This window comes from Ascaphus truei, chromosome 6, assembly GCF_040206685.1.
Source record: "Ascaphus truei isolate aAscTru1 chromosome 6, aAscTru1.hap1, whole genome shotgun sequence".
Classification (NCBI taxonomy): domain Eukaryota; kingdom Metazoa; phylum Chordata; class Amphibia; order Anura; family Ascaphidae; genus Ascaphus; species Ascaphus truei.
Window position 1 is genome coordinate 28,187,490 of NC_134488.1, and position 19,712 is coordinate 28,207,201.

General features: G+C 56.1%; 6 non-coding genes across 6 annotated transcripts; all 6 read right to left on the minus strand.

Annotated features, from left to right (window-relative positions):
- Positions 1 to 285: 285 nt before the first annotated feature.
- TRNAD-GUC (transfer RNA aspartic acid (anticodon GUC)) lies at positions 286 to 357 on the minus strand. The gene has a single exon. It is a non-coding gene; the product is annotated as a tRNA-Asp (tRNA).
- A 2,396-nt stretch (positions 358 to 2,753) lies between these two features.
- On the minus strand, positions 2,754 to 2,825 carry TRNAD-GUC (transfer RNA aspartic acid (anticodon GUC)). The gene has a single exon. It is a non-coding gene; the product is annotated as a tRNA-Asp (tRNA).
- Positions 2,826 to 6,959: 4,134 nt separating this feature from the next.
- Positions 6,960 to 7,031, minus strand: TRNAD-GUC (transfer RNA aspartic acid (anticodon GUC)). The gene has a single exon. It is a non-coding gene; the product is annotated as a tRNA-Asp (tRNA).
- Positions 7,032 to 9,492: 2,461 nt separating this feature from the next.
- Positions 9,493 to 9,564, minus strand: TRNAD-GUC (transfer RNA aspartic acid (anticodon GUC)). The gene has a single exon. It is a non-coding gene; the product is annotated as a tRNA-Asp (tRNA).
- Positions 9,565 to 12,817: 3,253 nt separating this feature from the next.
- Positions 12,818 to 12,889, minus strand: TRNAD-GUC (transfer RNA aspartic acid (anticodon GUC)). Its single transcript has one exon. It is a non-coding gene; the product is annotated as a tRNA-Asp (tRNA).
- Positions 12,890 to 16,303: 3,414 nt separating this feature from the next.
- On the minus strand, positions 16,304 to 16,375 carry TRNAD-GUC (transfer RNA aspartic acid (anticodon GUC)). The gene has a single exon. It is a non-coding gene; the product is annotated as a tRNA-Asp (tRNA).
- Positions 16,376 to 19,712: the final 3,337 nt, after the last annotated feature.

Here is a 19,712-nt window from a genome sequence, read left to right on the forward strand (position 1 = left end):
TATATTATCTGTTATTTATTTGATTACCACGTTTATTACTACTGTGAAGCGCTATATACATTAATGGCGCTATATAAATAAAGACATACAATTCAAGCCCCAAAATGAGCTAGGTCAGCAAGAGAACAAAACGACGTAGAGGAAGAGAGCACTGGGACTTTAAAAGTATCTTGAGGATTTGGAATGGTGTAAAGGACTAAGAGACCAAAAAACCCCCATATATATAATTTAATCAAAACAATAAGGATAAATAAAATTAAAGGATAAATAAAAAAAAAATGAAGCCTCCCCGTCGGGGAATTGAACCCCGGTCTCCCGCGTGACAGGCGGGGATACTGACCACTATACTAACGAGGACTTGCTGTGCTGTCCCATATGTGTGTGCTGTGTCCCAGGCGGCTCTCCCATACGTGTGTGCTGTGTCCCAGGCGGCTCTCCCATACGTGTGTGCTGTGTCCCAGGCTGCTCTCCCATACGTGTGTGCTGTGTCCCAGGCGGCTCTCCCATACGTGTGTGCTGTGTCCCAGGCGGCTCTCCCATACGTGTGTGCTGTGTCCCAGGCGGCTCTCTCATACATGTGTGCTGTGTCCCAGGCGGCTCTCTCATACGTGTGTGCTGTGTCCCAGGCGGCTCTCTCATACATGTGTGCTGTGTCCCAGGCGGCTCTCCCATACGTGTGTGCTGTGTCTCAGGCGGCTCTCCCATACGTGTGTGCTGTGTCCCAGGCGGCTCTCCCATACGTGTGTGCTGTGTACCACGCGGCTCTCCCATACGTTTGTGCTGTGTCCCAGGCGGCTCTCCCATACGTGTGTGCTGTGTCCCAGGCGTCTCTCCCATACGTGTGTGCTGTGTCCAGGTGGCTCTCCCTTACGTGTGTGCTGTGTCCCAGGTGGCTCTCCCATACGTGTGTGCTGTGTCCCAGGTGGCTCTCCCATACGTGTGTGCTGTGTCCCAGGCGGCTCTCCCATACGTGTGTGCTGTGTCCCAGGTGGCTCTCCCATACGTGTGTGCTGTGTCCCAGGCGGCTCTCTCATACGTGTGTGCTGTGTCCCAGGCGGCTCTCTCATACGTGTGTGCTGTGTCCCAGGCGGCTCTCCCATACGTGTGTGCTGTGTCCCAGGCGGCTCTCCCATACGTGTGTGCTGTGTCCCAGGCGTCTCTCCCATACGTGTGTGCTGTGTCCCAGGCGGCTCTCCCATACGTGTGTGCTGTGTCCCAGGCGGCTCTCCCATACGTGTGTGCTGTGTCCCAGGCGGCTCTCCCATACGTGTGTGCTGTGTCCCAGGCGGCTCTCCCATACGTGTGTGCTGTGTCCCAGTCGGCTCTCGCAATCCGATGGACCAAATCCCCCATGATGGGAGCTGCAGCGCATGTAATAGCGGTTCCCACCAGAATGGGAGACCCGTGGGGTAAGCTTTGCAAGATGCAAGCTTTTTCTTTGCAAGAATGTGCAGGGCTTGCCGTGAAAGCTGAAGCTGCGCCCATATGTTGTGCCTGTACTCCTGGATCCACCAGGGGGAAGAGGCACTGATCGCTGTGACACCACCAGGGGGAAGAGGCACTGATCGCTGTGACACCACTAGGGGGAAGAGGCACTGATCGCTGTGACACCACAAGGGGGAAGAGGCACTGATCGCTGTGACACCACTAGGGGGAAGAGGCACTGATCGCTGTGACACCACTAGGGGGAAGAGGCACTGATCGCTGTGACACCACTAGGGGGAAGAGGCACTGATCGCTGTGACACCACTAGGGGGAAGAGGCACTGATCGCTGTGACACCACTAGGGGGAAGAGGCACTGATCGCTGTGACACCACTAGGGGGAAGAGGCACTGATCGCTGTGACACCACTAGGGGGAAGAGGCACTGATCGCTGTGACACCACTAGGGGGAAGAGGCACTGATCGCTGTGACACCACTAGGGGGAAGAGGCACTGATCGCTGTGACACCACTAGGGGGAAGAGGCACTGATCGCTGTGACACCACTAGGGGGAAGAGGCACTGATCGCTGTGACACCACTAGGGGGAAGAGGCACTGATCGCTGTGACACCACTAGGGGGAAGAGGCACTGATCGCTGTGACACCACTAGGGGGAAGAGGCACTGATCGCTGTGACACCACTAGGGGGAAGAGGCACTGATCGCTGGAGAATCGTCTGATAAGCTTTGCAAGATGCTAGCTTTTTCTTTGCAAGAATTTGACACCACTGAGAGTCTTCACAGAGGCAGAAACAAGTGTGTTCAATACGGCAGGGGAAAAGTTCTTACAGAGACTCATGGCAAAAGCAGGAGATAAAGTCCCTGGGGTGAATCAAGGAGCAATGGGAGAAACGACGAAAGCAATATGCATTCCTAGTGTCTCTGTACGTTCCCTACCAATTAGATTGTAAGCTCCTCAGGGCAGGGACTCCTCTTCCTAAATGTTACGTTTATGTCTGAAGCACTTATTCCCATGACCTGTTATTTATATTATCTGTTATTTATTTGATTACCACGTTTATTACTACTGTGAAGCGCTATATACATTAATGGCGCTATATAAATAAAGACATACAATTCAAGCCCCAAAATGAGCTAGGTCAGCAAGAGAACAAAACGACGTAGAGGAAGAGAGCACTGGGACTTTAAAAGTATCTTGAGGATTTGGAATGGTGTAAAGGACTAAGAGACCAAAAAACCCCCCAGATATATAATTTAATCAAAACAATAAGGATAAATAAAATTAAAGGATAAATAAAAAAAAAATGAAGCCTCCCCGTCGGGGAATTGAACCCCGGTCTCCCGCGTGACAGGCGGGGATACTGACCACTATACTAACGAGGACTTGCTGTGCTGTCCCATATGTGTGTGCTGTGTCCCAGGCGGCTCTCCCATACGTGTGTGCTGTGTCCCAGGCGGCTCTCCCATACGTGTGTGCTGTGTCCAGGCGGCTGTCCCATACGTGTGTGCTGTGTCCAGGCGACTCTCCCATACGTGTGTGCTGTGTCCAGGCGGCTGTCACATACGTGTGTGCTGTGTCCCAGGCGGCTCTCCCATACGTGTGTGCTGTGTCCCAGGCGGCTCTCCTATACGTGTGTGCTGTGTCCAGGCGGCTGTCCCATACGTGTGTGCTGTGTCCAGGCGACTCTCCCATACGTGTGTGCTGTGTCCAGGCGGCTGTCCCATACGTGTGTGCTGTGTCCAGGCGGCTCTCCCATACGTGTGTGCTGTGTCCCAGGCGGCTCTCCCATACGTGTGTGCTGTGTCCCAGGTGGCTCTCCCATACGTGTGTGCTGTGTCCCAGGTGGCTCTCCCATACGTGTGTGCTGTGTCCCAGGCGGCTCTCCCATACGTGTGTGCTGTGTCCCAGGTGGCTCTCCCATACGTGTGTGCTGTGTCCCAGGCGGCTCTCCCATACGTGTGTGGTGTGTCCCAGGCGGCTCTCCCATACGTGTGTGCTGTGTCCCAGGCGTCTCTCCCATACGTGTGTGCTGTGTGCCAGGCGGCTCTCCCATACGTGTGTGCTGTGTCCCAGGCGGCTCTCCCATACGTGTGTGCTGTGTCCCAGGCGGCTGTCTCATACATGTGTGCTGTGTCCCAGGCGTCTCTCCCATACGTGTGTGCTGTGTCCCAGGCGGCTCTCCCATACGTGTGTGCTGTGTCCCAGGCGGCTCTCCCATACGTGTGTGCTGTGTCCTAGGCGGCTCTCCCATACGTGTGTGCTGTGTCCCAGGCGGCTCTCCCATACGTGTGTGCTGTGTCCCAGGCGGCTCTCCCATACGTGTGTGCTGTGTCCCAGGTGGCTCTCCCATACATGTGTGCTGTGTCCCAGGTGTCTCTCCCATACGTGTGTGCTGTGTGCCAGGCGGCTCTCCCATACGTGTGTGCTGTGTCCAGGTGGCTCTCCCATACGTGTGTGCTGTGTCCCAGGCGGCTCTCCCATATGTGTGTGCTGTGTCCCAGGCGGCTCTCCCATACGTGTGTGCTGTGTCCTAGGCGGCTCTCCCATACGTGTTTGCTGTGTCCCAGGCGGCTCTCCCATACGTGTGTGCTGTGTCCCAGGCGGCTCTCCCATACGTGTGTGCTGTGTCCCAGGCGGCTCTCCCATACGTGTGTGCTGTGTCCCAGGCGGCTCTCCCATACGTGTGTTCTGTGTGCCAGGCGGCTCTCCCATACGTGTGTGCTGTGTCCAGGTGGCTCTCCCATACGTGTGTGCTGTGTCCCAGGCGGCTCTCCCATACGTGTGTGCTGTGTCCCAGGCGGCTCTCTCATACGTGTGTGCTGTGTCCCAGGCGTCTCTCCCATACGTGCGTGCTGTGTCCCAGGCGTCTCTCCCATACGTGTGTGCTGTGTCCCAGGCGGCTCTCCCATACGTGTGTGCTGTGTCCCAGGCGGCTCTCCCATACGTGTGTGCTGTGTCCCAGGCGGCTCTCCCATACGTGTGTGCTGTGTCCCAGGCGGCTCTCCCATACGTGTGTGCTGTGTCCCAGGTGGCTCTCCCATACGTGTGTGCTGTGTCCCAGGTGGCTCTCCCATACGTGTGTGCTGTGTCCCAGGCGGCTCTCCCATACGTGTGTGCTGTGTCCCAGGTGGCTCTCCCATACGTGTGTGCTGTGTCCCAGGCGGCTCTCCCATACGTGTGTGCTGTGTCCCAGGCGGCTCTCCCATACGTGTGTGCTGTGTCCCAGGCGTCTCTCCCATACGTGTGTGCTGTGTCCAGGCGGCTGTCCCATACGTGTGTGCTGTGTCCCAGGCGGCTCTCCCATACGTGTGTGCTGTGTGCCAGGCGGCTCTCCCATACGTGTGTGCTGTGTCCAGGTGGCTCTCCCAAACGTGTGTGCTGTGTCCTAGGTGGCTCTCCCATACGTGTGTGCTGTGTCCCAGGTGGCTCTCCCATACGTGTGTGCTGAGTCCCAGGCGGCTCTCCCATACGTGTGTGCTGTGTCCCAGGCGGCTCTCCCATACGTGTGTGCTGTGTCCCAGGCGGCTGTCTCATACATGTGTGCTGTGTCCCAGGCGTCTCTCCCATACGCGTGTGCTGTGTCCCAGGCGGCTCTCCCATACGTGTGTGCTGTGTCCCAGGCGGCTCTCCCATACGTGTGTGCTGTGTCCCAGGCGGCTCTCCCATACGTGTGTGCTGTGTCCCAGGCGGCTCTCCCATACGTGTGTGCTGTGTCCCAGGCGTCTCTCCCATACGTGTGTGCTGTGTCCCAGGCGTCTCTCCCATACGTGTGTGCTGTGTGCCAGGCGGCTCTCCCATACGTGTGTGCTGTGTCCAGGTGGCTCTCCCATACGTGTGTGCTGTGTCCCAGGCGGCTCTCCCATACGTGTGTGCTGTGTCCCAGGCGGCTCTCCCATACGTGTGTGCTGTGTCCTAGACGGCTCTCCCATACGTGTGTGCTGTGTCCCAGGCTGCTCTCCCATACGTGTGTGCTGTGTCCCAGGCTGCTCTCCCATACGTGTGTGCTGTGTCCCTGGCGGCTCTCTCATACGTGTGTGCTGTGTCCCAGGCGGCTCTCTCATACGTGTGTGCTGTGTCCCAGGCGGCTCTCCCATACGTGTGTGCTGTGTCCAGGTGGCTCTCCCATACGTGTGTGCTGTGTCCCAGGCGGCTCTCCCATACGTGTGTGCTGTGTCCCAGGCGGCTCTCCCATATGTGTGTGCTGTGTCCCAGGCGTCTCTCCCATACGTGTGTGCTGTGTCCCAGGCGGCTCTCCCATACGTGTGTGCTGTGTCCCAGTCGGCTCTCGCAATCCGATGGACCAAATCCCCCATGATGGGAGCTGCAGCGCATGTAATAGCGGTTCCCACCAGAATGGGAGAGCCGTGGGGTAAGCTTTGCAAGATGCAAGCTTTTTCTTTGCAAGAATGTGCAGGGCTTGCCGTGAAAGCTGAAGCTGCGCCCATATGTTGTGCCTGTACTCCTGGATCCACCAGGGGGAAGAGGCACTGATCGCTGTGACACCACCAGGGGGAAGAGGCACTGATCGCTGTGACACCACTAGGGGGAAGAGGCACTGATCGCTGTGACACCACTAGGGGGAAGAGGCACTGATCGCTGTGACACCACTAGGGGGAAGAGGCACTGATCGCTGTGACACCACTAGGGGGAAGAGGCACTGATCGCTGTGACACCACTAGGGGGAAGAGGCACTGATCGCTGTGACACCACTAGGGGGAAGAGGCACTGATCGCTGTGACACCACTAGGGGGAAGAGGCACTGATCGCTGTGACACCACTAGGGGGAAGAGGCACTGATCGCTGTGACACCACTAGGGGGAAGAGGCACTGATCGCTGTGACACCACTAGGGGGAAGAGGCACTGATCGCTGTGACACCACTAGGGGGAAGAGGCACTGATCGCTGGAGAATCGTCTGATAAGCTTTGCAAGATGCTAGCTTTTTCTTTGCAAGAATTTGACACCACTGAGATTCTTCACAGAGGCAGAAACAAGTGTGTTCAATACGGCAGGGGAAAAGTTCTTACAGAGACTCATGGCAAAAGCAGGAGATAAAGTCCCTGGGGTGAATCAAGGAGCAATGGGAGAAACGACGAAAGCAATATGCATTCCTAGTGTCTCTGTACGTTCCTCCTCCTCCCTACCAATTAGATTGTAAGCTCCTCAGGGCAGGGACTCCTCTTCCTAAATGTTACGTTTATGTCTGAAGCACTTATTCCCATGACCTGTTATTTATATTATGTTATTTATTTGATTACCACGTTTATTACTACTGTGAAGCGCTATATACATTAATGGCGCTATATAAATAAAGACATACAATTCAAGCCCCAAAATGAGCTAGGTCAGCAAGAGAACAAAACGACGTAGAGGAAGAGAGCACTGGGACTTTAAAAGTATCTTGAGGATTTGGAATGGTGTAAAAGACTAAGAGACCAAAAAAACCCCCATATATATAATTTAATCAAAACAATAAGGATAAATAAAATTAAAGGATAAATAAAAAAAAAATGAAGCCTCCCAGTCGGGGAATTGAACCCCGGTCTCCCGCGTGACAGGCGGGGATACTGACCACTATACTAACAAGGACTTGCTGTGCTCTCCCATACGTGTGTGCTGTGTCCCAGGCGGCTCTCCCATATGTGTGTGCTGTGTCCCAGGCGGCTCTCCCATACGTGTGTGCTGTGTCCTAGGCGGCTCTCCCATACGTGTTTGCTGTGTCCCAGGCGGCTCTCCCATACGTGTGTGCTGTGTCCCAGGCGGCTCTCCCATACGTGTGTGCTGTGTCCCAGGCGGCTCTCCCATACGTGTGTGCTGTGTCCCAGGCGGCTCTCCCATACGTGTGTTCTGTGTGCCAGGCGGCTCTCCCATACGTGTGTGCTGTGTCCAGGTGGCTCTCCCATACGTGTGTGCTGTGTCCCAGGCGGCTCTCCCATATGTGTGTGCTGTGTCCCAGGCGGCTCTCCCATACGTGTGTGCTGTGTCCTAGGCGGCTCTCCCATACGTGTTTGCTGTGTCCCAGGCGGCTCTCCCATACGTGTGTGCTGTGTCCCAGGCGGCTCTCCCATACGTGTGTGCTGTGTCCCAGGCGGCTCTCCCATACGTGTGTGCTGTGTCCCAGGCGGCTCTCCCATACGTGTGTTCTGTGTGCCAGGCGGCTCTCCCATACGTGTGTGCTGTGTCCAGGTGGCTCTCCCATACGTGTGTGCTGTGTCCCAGGCGGCTCTCCCATACGTGTGTGCTGTGTCCCAGGCGGCTCTCTCATACGTGTGTGCTGTGTCCCAGGCGTCTCTCCCATACGTGCGTGCTGTGTCCCAGGCGTCTCTCCCATACGTGTGTGCTGTGTCCCAGGCGGCTCTCCCATACGTGTGTGCTGTGTCCCAGGCGGCTCTCCCATACGTGTGTGCTGTGTCCCAGGCGGCTCTCCCATACGTGTGTGCTGTGTCCCAGGCGGCTCTCCCATACGTGTGTGCTGTGTCCCAGGTGGCTCTCCCATACGTGTGTGCTGTGTCCCAGGTGGCTCTCCCATACGTGTGTGCTGTGTCCCAGGCGGCTCTCCCATACGTGTGTGCTGTGTCCCAGGTGGCTCTCCCATACGTGTGTGCTGTGTCCCAGGCGGCTCTCCCATACGTGTGTGCTGTGTCCCAGGCGGCTCTCCCATACGTGTGTGCTGTGTCCCAGGCGTCTCTCCCATACGTGTGTGCTGTGTCCAGGCGGCTGTCCCATACGTGTGTGCTGTGTCCCAGGCGTCTCTCCCATACGTGTGTGCTGTGTCCCAGGCGGCTCTCCCATACGTGTGTGCTGTGTCCCAGTCGGCTCTCGCAATCCGATGGACCAAATCCCCCATGATGGGAGCTGCAGCGCATGTAATAGCGGTTCCCACCAGAATGGGAGAGCCGTGGGGTAAGCTTTGCAAGATGCAAGCTTTTTCTTTGCAAGAATGTGCAGGGCTTGCCGTGAAAGCTGAAGCTGCGCCCATATGTTGTGCCTGTACTCCTGGATCCACCAGGGGGAAGAGGCACTGATCGCTGTGACACCACCAGGGGGAAGAGGCACTGATCGCTGTGACACCACTAGGGGGAAGAGGCACTGATCGCTGTGACACCACTAGGGGGAAGAGGCACTGATCGCTGTGACACCACTAGGGGGAAGAGGCACTGATCGCTGTGACACCACTAGGGGGAAGAGGCACTGATCGCTGTGACACCACTAGGGGGAAGAGGCACTGATCGCTGTGACACCACTAGGGGGAAGAGGCACTGATCGCTGTGACACCACTAGGGGGAAGAGGCACTGATCGCTGTGACACCACTAGGGGGAAGAGGCACTGATCGCTGTGACACCACTAGGGGGAAGAGGCACTGATCGCTGTGACACCACTAGGGGGAAGAGGCACTGATCGCTGTGACACCACTAGGGGGAAGAGGCACTGATCGCTGGAGAATCGTCTGATAAGCTTTGCAAGATGCTAGCTTTTTCTTTGCAAGAATTTGACACCACTGAGATTCTTCACAGAGGCAGAAACAAGTGTGTTCAATACGGCAGGGGAAAAGTTCTTACAGAGACTCATGGCAAAAGCAGGAGATAAAGTCCCTGGGGTGAATCAAGGAGCAATGGGAGAAACGACGAAAGCAATATGCATTCCTAGTGTCTCTGTACGTTCCTCCTCCTCCCTACCAATTAGATTGTAAGCTCCTCAGGGCAGGGACTCCTCTTCCTAAATGTTACGTTTATGTCTGAAGCACTTATTCCCATGACCTGTTATTTATATTATGTTATTTATTTGATTACCACGTTTATTACTACTGTGAAGCGCTATATACATTAATGGCGCTATATAAATAAAGACATACAATTCAAGCCCCAAAATGAGCTAGGTCAGCAAGAGAACAAAACGACGTAGAGGAAGAGAGCACTGGGACTTTAAAAGTATCTTGAGGATTTGGAATGGTGTAAAAGACTAAGAGACCAAAAAAACCCCCATATATATAATTTAATCAAAACAATAAGGATAAATAAAATTAAAGGATAAATAAAAAAAAAATGAAGCCTCCCAGTCGGGGAATTGAACCCCGGTCTCCCGCGTGACAGGCGGGGATACTGACCACTATACTAACAAGGACTTGCTGTGCTCTCCCATACGTGTGTGCTGTGTCCCAGGCGGCTCTCCCATATGTGTGTGCTGTGTCCCAGGCGGCTCTCCCATACGTGTGTGCTGTGTCCTAGGCGGCTCTCCCATACGTGTTTGCTGTGTCCCAGGCGGCTCTCCCATACGTGTGTGCTGTGTCCCAGGCGGCTCTCTCATACGTGTGTGCTGTGTCCCAGGCGGCTCTCCCATACGTGTGTGCTGTGTCCCAGGCGGCTCTCCCATACGTGTGTTCTGTGTGCCAGGCGGCTCTCCCATACGTGTGTGCTGTGTCCAGGTGGCTCTCCCATACGTGTGTGCTGTGTCCCAGGCGGCTCTCCCATATGTGTGTGCTGTGTCCCAGGCGGCTCTCCCATACGTGTGTGCTGTGTCCTAGGCGGCTCTCCCATACGTGTTTGCTGTGTCCCAGGCGGCTCTCCCATACGTGTGTGCTGTGTCCCAGGCGGCTCTCCCATACGTGTGTGCTGTGTCCCAGGCGGCTCTCCCATACGTGTGTGCTGTGTCCCAGGCGGCTCTCCCATACGTGTGTTCTGTGTGCCAGGCGGCTCTCCCATACGTGTGTGCTGTGTCCAGGTGGCTCTCCCATACGTGTGTGCTGTGTCCCAGGCGGCTCTCCCATACGTGTGTGCTGTGTCCCAGGCGGCTCTCTCATACGTGTGTGCTGTGTCCCAGGCGTCTCTCCCATACGTGCGTGCTGTGTCCCAGGCGTCTCTCCCATACGTGTGTGCTGTGTCCCAGGCGGCTCTCCCATACGTGTGTGCTGTGTCCCAGGCGGCTCTCCCATACGTGTGTGCTGTGTCCCAGGCGGCTCTCCCATACGTGTGTGCTGTGTCCCAGGCGGCTCTCCCATACGTGTGTGCTGTGTCCCAGGTGGCTCTCCCATACGTGTGTGCTGTGTCCCAGGTGGCTCTCCCATACGTGTGTGCTGTGTCCCAGGCGGCTCTCCCATACGTGTGTGCTGTGTCCCAGGTGGCTCTCCCATACGTGTGTGCTGTGTCCCAGGCGGCTCTCCCATACGTGTGTGCTGTGTCCCAGGCGGCTCTCCCATACGTGTGTGCTGTGTCCCAGGCGTCTCTCCCATACGTGTGTGCTGTGTCCAGGCGGCTGTCCCATACGTGTGTGCTGTGTCCCAGGCGGCTCTCCCATACGTGTGTGCTGTGTGCCAGGCGGCTCTCCCATACGTGTGTGCTGTGTCCAGGTGGCTCTCCCAAACGTGTGTGCTGTGTCCTAGACGGCTCTCCCATACGTGTGTGCTGTGTCCCAGGCTGCTCTCCCATACGTGTGTGCTGTGTCCCAGGCTGCTCTCCCATACGTGTGTGCTGTGTCCCTGGCGGCTCTCTCATACGTGTGTGCTGTGTCCCAGGCGGCTCTCTCATACGTGTGTGCTGTGTCCCAGGCGGCTCTCCCATACGTGTGTGCTGTGTCCAGGTGGCTCTCCCATACGTGTGTGCTGTGTCCCAGGCGGCTCTCCCATACGTGTGTGCTGTGTCCCAGGCGGCTCTCCCATATGTGTGTGCTGTGTCCCAGGCGTCTCTCCCATACGTGTGTGCTGTGTCCCAGGCGGCTCTCCCATACGTGTGTGCTGTGTCCAGGTGGCTCTCCCATACGTGTGTGCTGTGTCCCAGGTGGCTCTCCCATACGTGTGTGCTGAGTCCCAGGCGGCTCTCCCATACGTGTGTGCTGTGTCCCAGGCGGCTCTCCCATACGTGTGTGCTGTGTCCCAGGCTGCTCTCCCATACGTGTGTGCTGTGTCCAGGCGGCTGTCCCATACGTGTGTGCTGTGTCCCAGGCGTCTCTCCCATACGTGTGTGCTGTGTCCCAGGCGGCTCTCCCATACGTGTGTGCTGTGTCCCAGTCGGCTCTCGCAATCCGATGGACCAAATCCCCCATGATGGGAGCTGCAGCGCATGTAATAGCGGTTCCCACCAGAATGGGAGAGCCGTGGGGTAAGCTTTGCAAGATGCAAGCTTTTTCTTTGCAAGAATGTGCAGGGCTTGCCGTGAAAGCTGAAGCTGCGCCCATATGTTGTGCCTGTACTCCTGGATCCACCAGGGGGAAGAGGCACTGATCGCTGTGACACCACCAGGGGGAAGAGGCACTGATCGCTGTGACACCACTAGGGGGAAGAGGCACTGATCGCTGTGACACCACTAGGGGGAAGAGGCACTGATCGCTGTGACACCACTAGGGGGAAGAGGCACTGATCGCTGTGACACCACTAGGGGGAAGAGGCACTGATCGCTGTGACACCACTAGGGGGAAGAGGCACTGATCGCTGTGACACCACTAGGGGGAAGAGGCACTGATCGCTGTGACACCACTAGGGGGAAGAGGCACTGATCGCTGTGACACCACTAGGGGGAAGAGGCACTGATCGCTGTGACACCACTAGGGGGAAGAGGCACTGATCGCTGTGACACCACTAGGGGGAAGAGGCACTGATCGCTGTGACACCACTAGGGGGAAGAGGCACTGATCGCTGTGACACCACTAGGGGGAAGAGGCACTGATCGCTGTGACACCACTAGGGGGAAGAGGCACTGATCGCTGTGACACCACTAGGGGGAAGAGGCACTGATCGCTGTGACACCACTAGGGGGAAGAGGCACTGATCGCTGGAGAATCGTCTGATAAGCTTTGCAAGATGCTAGCTTTTTCTTTGCAAGAATTTGACACCACTGAGATTCTTCACAGAGGCAGAAACAAGTGTGTTCAATACGGCAGGGGAAAAGTTCTTACAGAGACTCATGGCAAAAGCAGGAGATAAAGTCCCTGGGGTGAATCAAGGAGCAATGGGAGAAACGACGAAAGCAATATGCATTCCTAGTGTCTCTGTACGTTCCTCCTCCTCCCTACCAATTAGATTGTAAGCTCCTCAGGGCAGGGACTCCTCTTCCTAAATGTTACGTTTATGTCTGAAGCACTTATTCCCATGACCTGTTATTTATATTATGTTATTTATTTGATTACCACGTTTATTACTACTGTGAAGCGCTATATACATTAATGGCGCTATATAAATAAAGACATACAATTCAAGCCCCAAAATGAGCTAGGTCAGCAAGAGAACAAAACGACGTAGAGGAAGAGAGCACTGGGACTTTAAAAGTATCTTGAGGATTTGGAATGGTGTAAAAGACTAAGAGACCAAAAAAACCCCCATATATATAATTTAATCAAAACAATAAGGATAAATAAAATTAAAGGATAAATAAAAAAAAAATGAAGCCTCCCAGTCGGGGAATTGAACCCCGGTCTCCCGCGTGACAGGCGGGGATACTGACCACTATACTAACAAGGACTTGCTGTGCTCTCCCATACGTGTGTGCTGTGTCCCAGGCGGCTCTCCCATATGTGTGTGCTGTGTCCCAGGCGGCTCTCCCATACGTGTGTGCTGTGTCCTAGGCGGCTCTCCCATACGTGTTTGCTGTGTCCCAGGCGGCTCTCCCATACGTGTGCTGTGTCCCAGGCGGCTCTCCCATACGTGTGTGCTGTGTCCCAGGCGGCTCTCCCATACGTGTGTGCTGTGTCCCAGGCGGCTCTCCCATACGTGTGTTCTGTGTGCCAGGCGGCTCTCCCATACGTGTGTGCTGTGTCCAGGTGGCTCTCCCATACGTGTGTGCTGTGTCCCAGGCGGCTCTCCCATATGTGTGTGCTGTGTCCCAGGCGGCTCTCCCATACGTGTGTGCTGTGTCCTAGGCGGCTCTCCCATACGTGTTTGCTGTGTCCCAGGCGGCTCTCCCATACGTGTGTGCTGTGTCCCAGGCGGCTCTCCCATACGTGTGTGCTGTGTCCCAGGCGGCTCTCCCATACGTGTGTGCTGTGTCCCAGGCGGCTCTCCCATACGTGTGTTCTGTGTGCCAGGCGGCTCTCCCATACGTGTGTGCTGTGTCCAGGTGGCTCTCCCATACGTGTGTGCTGTGTCCCAGGCGGCTCTCCCATACGTGTGTGCTGTGTCCCAGGCGGCTCTCTCATACGTGTGTGCTGTGTCCCAGGCGTCTCTCCCATACGTGCGTGCTGTGTCCCAGGCGTCTCTCCCATATGTGTGTGCTGTGTCCCAGGCGGCTCTCCCATACGTGTGTGCTGTGTCCCAGGCGGCTCTCCCATACGTGTGTGCTGTGTCCCAGGCGGCTCTCCCATACGTGTGTGCTGTGTCCCAGGCGGCTCTCCCATACGTGTGTGCTGTGTCCCAGGCGGCTCTCCCATACGTGTGTGCTGTGTCCCAGGTGGCTCTCCCATACGTGTGTGCTGTGTCCCAGGCGGCTCTCCCATACGTGTGTGCTGTGTCCCAGGTGGCTCTCCCATACGTGTGTGCTGTGTCCCAGGCGGCTCTCCCATACGTGTGTGCTGTGTCCCAGGCGGCTCTCCCATACGTGTGTGCTGTGTCCCAGGCGTCTCTCCCATACGTGTGTGCTGTGTCCAGGCGGCTGTCCCATACGTGTGTGCTGTGTCCCAGGCGGCTCTCCCATACGTGTGTGCTGTGTGCCAGGCGGCTCTCCCATACGTGTGTGCTGTGTCCAGGTGGCTCTCCCAAACGTGTGTGCTGTGTCCTAGGTGGCTCTCCCATACGTGTGTGCTGTGTCCCAGGTGGCTCTCCCATACGTGTGTGCTGAGTCCCAGGCGGCTCTCCCATACGTGTGTGCTGTGTCCCAGGCGGCTCTCCCATACGTGTGTGCTGTGTCCCAGGCGGCTGTCTCATACATGTGTGCTGTGTCCCAGGCGTCTCTCCCATACGCGTGTGCTGTGTCCCAGGCGGCTCTCCCATACGTGTGTGCTGTGTCCCAGGCGGCTCTCCCATACGTGTGTGCTGTGTCCCAGGCGGCTCTCCCATACGTGTGTGCTGTGTCCCAGGCGGCTCTCCCATACGTGTGTGCTGTGTCCCAGGCGTCTCTCCCATACGTGTGTGCTGTGTCCCAGGCGTCTCTCCCATACGTGTGTGCTGTGTGCCAGGCGGCTCTCCCATACGTGTGTGCTGTGTCCAGGTGGCTCTCCCATACGTGTGTGCTGTGTCCCAGGCGGCTCTCCCATACGTGTGTGCTGTGTCCCAGGCGGCTCTCCCATACGTGTGTGCTGTGTCCTAGACGGCTCTCCCATACGTGTGTGCTGTGTCCCAGGCTGCTCTCCCATACGTGTGTGCTGTGTCCCAGGCTGCTCTCCCATACGTGTGTGCTGTGTCCCAGGCGGCTCTCTCATACGTGTGTGCTGTGTCCCAGGCGGCTCTCTCATACGTGTGTGCTGTGTCCCAGGCGGCTCTCCCATACGTGTGTGCTGTGTCCAGGTGGCTCTCCCATACGTGTGTGCTGTGTCCCAGGCGGCTCTCCCATACGTGTGTGCTGTGTCCCAGGCGGCTCTCCCATATGTGTGTGCTGTGTCCCAGGCGTCTCTCCCATACGTGTGTGCTGTGTCCCAGGCGGCTCTCCCATACGTGTGTGCTGTGTCCCAGTCGGCTCTCGCAATCCGATGGACCAAATCCCCCATGATGGGAGCTGCAGCGCATGTAATAGCGGTTCCCACCAGAATGGGAGAGCCGTGGGGTAAGCTTTGCAAGATGCAAGCTTTTTCTTTGCAAGAATGTGCAGGGCTTGCCGTGAAAGCTGAAGCTGCGCCCATATGTTGTGCCTGTACTCCTGGATCCACCAGGGGGAAGAGGCACTGATCGCTGTGACACCACCAGGGGGAAGAGGCACTGATCGCTGTGACACCACTAGGGGGAAGAGGCACTGATCGCTGTGACACCACTAGGGGGAAGAGGCACTGATCGCTGTGACACCACTAGGGGGAAGAGGCACTGATCGCTGTGACACCACTAGGGGGAAGAGGCACTGATCGCTGTGACACCACTAGGGGGAAGAGGCACTGATCGCTGTGACACCACTAGGGGGAAGAGGCACTGATCGCTGTGACACCACTAGGGGGAAGAGGCACTGATCGCTGTGACACCACTAGGGGGAAGAGGCACTGATCGCTGTGACACCACTAGGGGGAAGAGGCACTGATCGCTGTGACACCACTAGGGGGAAGAGGCACTGATCGCTGTGACACCACTAGGGGGAAGAGGCACTGATCGCTGTGACACCACTAGGGGGAAGAGGCACTGATCGCTGGAGAATCGTCTGATAAGCTTTGCAAGATGCTAGCTTTTTCTTTGCAAGAATTTGACACCACTGAGATTCTTCACAGAGGCAGAAACAAGTGTGTTCAATACGGCAGGGGAAAAGTTCTTACAGAGACTCATGGCAAAAGCAGGAGATAAAGTCCCTGGGGTGAATCAAGGAGCAATGGGAGAAACGACGAAAGCAATATGCATTCCTAGTGTCTCTGTACGTTCCTCCTCCTCCCTACCAATTAGATTGTAAGCTCCTCAGGGCAGGGACTCCTCTTCCTAAATGTTACGTTTATGTCTGAAGCACTTATTCCCATGACCTGTTATTTATATTATGTTATTTATTTGATTACCACGTTTATTACTACTGTGAAGCGCTATATACATTAATGGCGCTATATAAATAAAGACATACAATTCAAGCCCCAAAATGAGCTAGGTCAGCAAGAGAACAAAACGACGTAGAGGAAGAGAGCACTGGGACTTTAAAAGTATCTTGAGGATTTGGAATGGTGTAAAAGACTAAGAGACCAAAAAAACCCCCATATATATAATTTAATCAAAACAATAAGGATAAATAAAATTAAAGGATAAATAAAAAAAAAATGAAGCCTCCCAGTCGGGGAATTGAACCCCGGTCTCCCGCGTGACAGGCGGGGATACTGACCACTATACTAACAAGGACTTGCTGTGCTCTCCCATACGTGTGTGCTATGTCCCAGGCGGCTCTCCCATATGTGTGTGCTGTGTCCCAGGCGGCTCTCCCATACGTGTGTGCTGTGTCCTAGGCGGCTCTCACATACGTGTTTGCTGTGTCCCAGGCGGCTCTCCCATACGTGTGTGCTGTGTCCCAGGCGGCTCTCCCATACGTGTGTGCTGTGTCCCAGGCGGCTCTCCCATACGTGTGTGCTGTGTCCCAGGCGGCTCTCCCATATGTGTGTGCTGTGTCCCAGGCGGCTCTCCCATACGTGTGTGCTGTGTCCTAGGCGGCTCTCCCATACGTGTTTGCTGTGTCCCAGGCGGCTCTCCCATACGTGTGTGCTGTGTCCCAGGCGGCTCTCCCATACGTGTGTGCTGTGTCCCAGGCGGCTCTCCCATACGTGTGTGCTGTGTCCCAGGCGGCTCTCCCATACGTGTGTTCTGTGTGCCAGGCGGCTCTCCCATACGTGTGTGCTGTGTCCAGGTGGCTCTCCCATACGTGTGTGCTGTGTCCCAGGCGGCTCTCCCATACGTGTGTGCTGTGTCCCAGGCGGCTCTCTCATACGTGTGTGCTGTGTCCCAGGCGTCTCTCCCATACGTGCGTGCTGTGTCCCAGGCGTCTCTCCCATACGTGTGTGCTGTGTCCCAGGCGGCTCTCCCATACGTGTGTGCTGTGTCCCAGGCGGCTCTCCAATACGTGTGTGCTGTGTCCCAGGCGGCTCTCCCATACGTGTGTGCTGTGTCCCAGGCGGCTCTCCCATACGTGTGTGCTGTGTCCCAGGTGGCTCTCCCATACGTGTGTGCTGTGTCCCAGGTGGCTCTCCCATACGTGTGTGCTGTGTCCCAGGCGGCTCTCCCATACGTGTGTGCTGTGTCCCAGGTGGCTCTCCCATACGTGTGTGCTGTGTCCCAGGCGGCTCTCCCATACGTGTGTGCTGTGTCCCAGGCGGCTCTCCCATACGTGTGTGCTGTGTCCCAGGCGTCTCTCCCATACGTGTGTGCTGTGTCCAGGCGGCTGTCCCATACGTGTGTGCTGTGTCCCAGGCGGCTCTCCCATACGTGTGTGCTGTGTGCCAGGCGGCTCTCCCATACGTGTGTGCTGTGTCCAGGTGGCTCTCCCAACCGTGTGTGCTGTGTCCTAGGTGGCTCTCCCATACGTGTGTACTGTGTCCCAGGTGGCTCTCCCATACGTGTGTGCTGTGTCCCAGGCGGCTCTCCCATACGTGTGTGCTGTGTCCCAGGCGGCTCTCCCATACGTGTGTGCTGTGTCCCAGGCGGCTGTCTCATACATGTGTGCTGTGTCCCAGGCGTCTCTCCCATACGCGTGTGCTGTGTCCCAGGCGGCTCTCCCATACGTGTGTGCTGTGTCCCAGGCGGCTCTCCCATACGTGTGTGCTGTGTCCCAGGCGGCTCTCCCATACGTGTGTGCTGTGTCCCAGGCGGCTCTCCCATACGTGTGTGCTGTGTCCCAGGCGTCTCTCCCATACGTGTGTGCTGTGTCCCAGGCGTCTCTCCCATACGTGTGTGCTGTGTGCCAGGCGGCTCTCCCATACGTGTGTGCTGTGTCCAGGTGGCTCTCCCATACGTGTGTGCTGTGTCCCAGGCGGCTCTCCCATACGTGTGTGCTGTGTCCCAGGCGGCTCTCCCATACGTGTGTGCTGTGTCCTAGACGGCTCTCCCATACGTGTGTGCTGTGTCCCAGGCTGCTCTCCCATACGTGTGTGCTGTGTCCCAGGCTGCTCTCCCATACGTGTGTGCTGTGTCCCTGGCGGCTCTCTCATACGTGTGTGCTGTGTCCCAGGCGGCTCTCTCATAGGTGTGTGCTGTGTCCCAGGCGGCTCTCCCATACGTGTGTGCTGTGTCCAGGTGGCTCTCCCATACGTGTGTGCTGTGTCCCAGGCGGCTCTCCCATACGTGTGTGCTGTGTCCCAGGCGGCTCTCCCATATGTGTGTGCTGTGTCCCAGGCGTCTCTCCCATACGTGTGTGCTGTGTCCCAGGCGGCTCTCCCATACGTGTGTGCTGTGTCCCAGTCGGCTCTCGCAATCCGATGGACCAAATCCCCCATGATGGGAGCTGCAGCGCATGTAATAGCGGTTCCCACCAGAATGGGAGAGCCGTGGGGTAAGCTTTGCAAGATGCAAGCTTTTTCTTTGCAAGAATGTGCAGGGCTTGCCGTGAAAGCTGAAGCTGCGCCCATATGTTGTGCCTGTACTCCTGGATCCACCAGGGGGAAGAGGCACTGATCGCTGTGACACCACCAGGGGGAAGAGGCACTGATCGCTGTGACACCACTAGGGGGAAGAGGCACTGATCGCTGTGACACCACTAGGGGGAAGAGGCACTGATCGCTGTGACACCACTAGGGGGAAGAGGCACTGATCGCTGTGACACCACTAGGGGGAAGAGGCACTGATCGCTGTGACACCACTAGGGGGAAGAGGCACTGATCGCTGTGACACCACTAGGGGGAAGAGGCACTGATCGCTGTGACACCACTAGGGGGAAGAGGCACTGATCGCTGTGACACCACTAGGGGGAAGAGGCACTGATCGCTGTGACACCACTAGGGGGAAGAGGCACTGATCGCTGTGACACCACTAGGGGGAAGAGGCACTGATCGCTGTGACACCACTAGGGGGAAGAGGCACTGATCGCTGTGACACCACTAGGGGGAAGAGGCACTGATCGCTGTGACACCACTAGGGGGAAGAGGCACTGATCGCTGTGACACCACTAGGGGGAAGAGGCACTGATCGCTGGAGAATCGTCTGATAAGCTTTGCAAGATGCTAGCTTTTTCTTTGCAAGAATTTGACACCAGTGAGATTCTTCACAGAGGCAGAAACAAGTGTGTTCAATACGGCAGGGGAAAAGTTCTTACAGAGACTCATGGCAAAAGCAGGAGATAAAGTCCCTGGGGTGAATCAAGGAGCAATGGGAGAAACGACGAAAGCAATATGCATTCCTAGTGTCTCTGTACGTTCCTCCTCCTCCCTACCAATTAGATTGTAAGCTCCTCAGGGCAGGGACTCCTCTTCCTAAATGTTACGTTTATGTCTGAAGCACTTATTCCCATGACCTGTTATTTATATTATCTGTTATTTATTTGATTACCACGTTTATTACTACTGTGAAGCGCTATATACATTAATGGCGCTATATAAATAAAGACATACAATTCAAGCCCCAAAATGAGCTAGGTCAGCAAGAGAACAAAACGACGTAGAGGAAGAGAGCACTGGGACTTTAAAAGTATCTTGAGGATTTGGAATGGTGTAAAGGACTAAGAGACCAAAAAAACCCCCATATATATAATTTAATC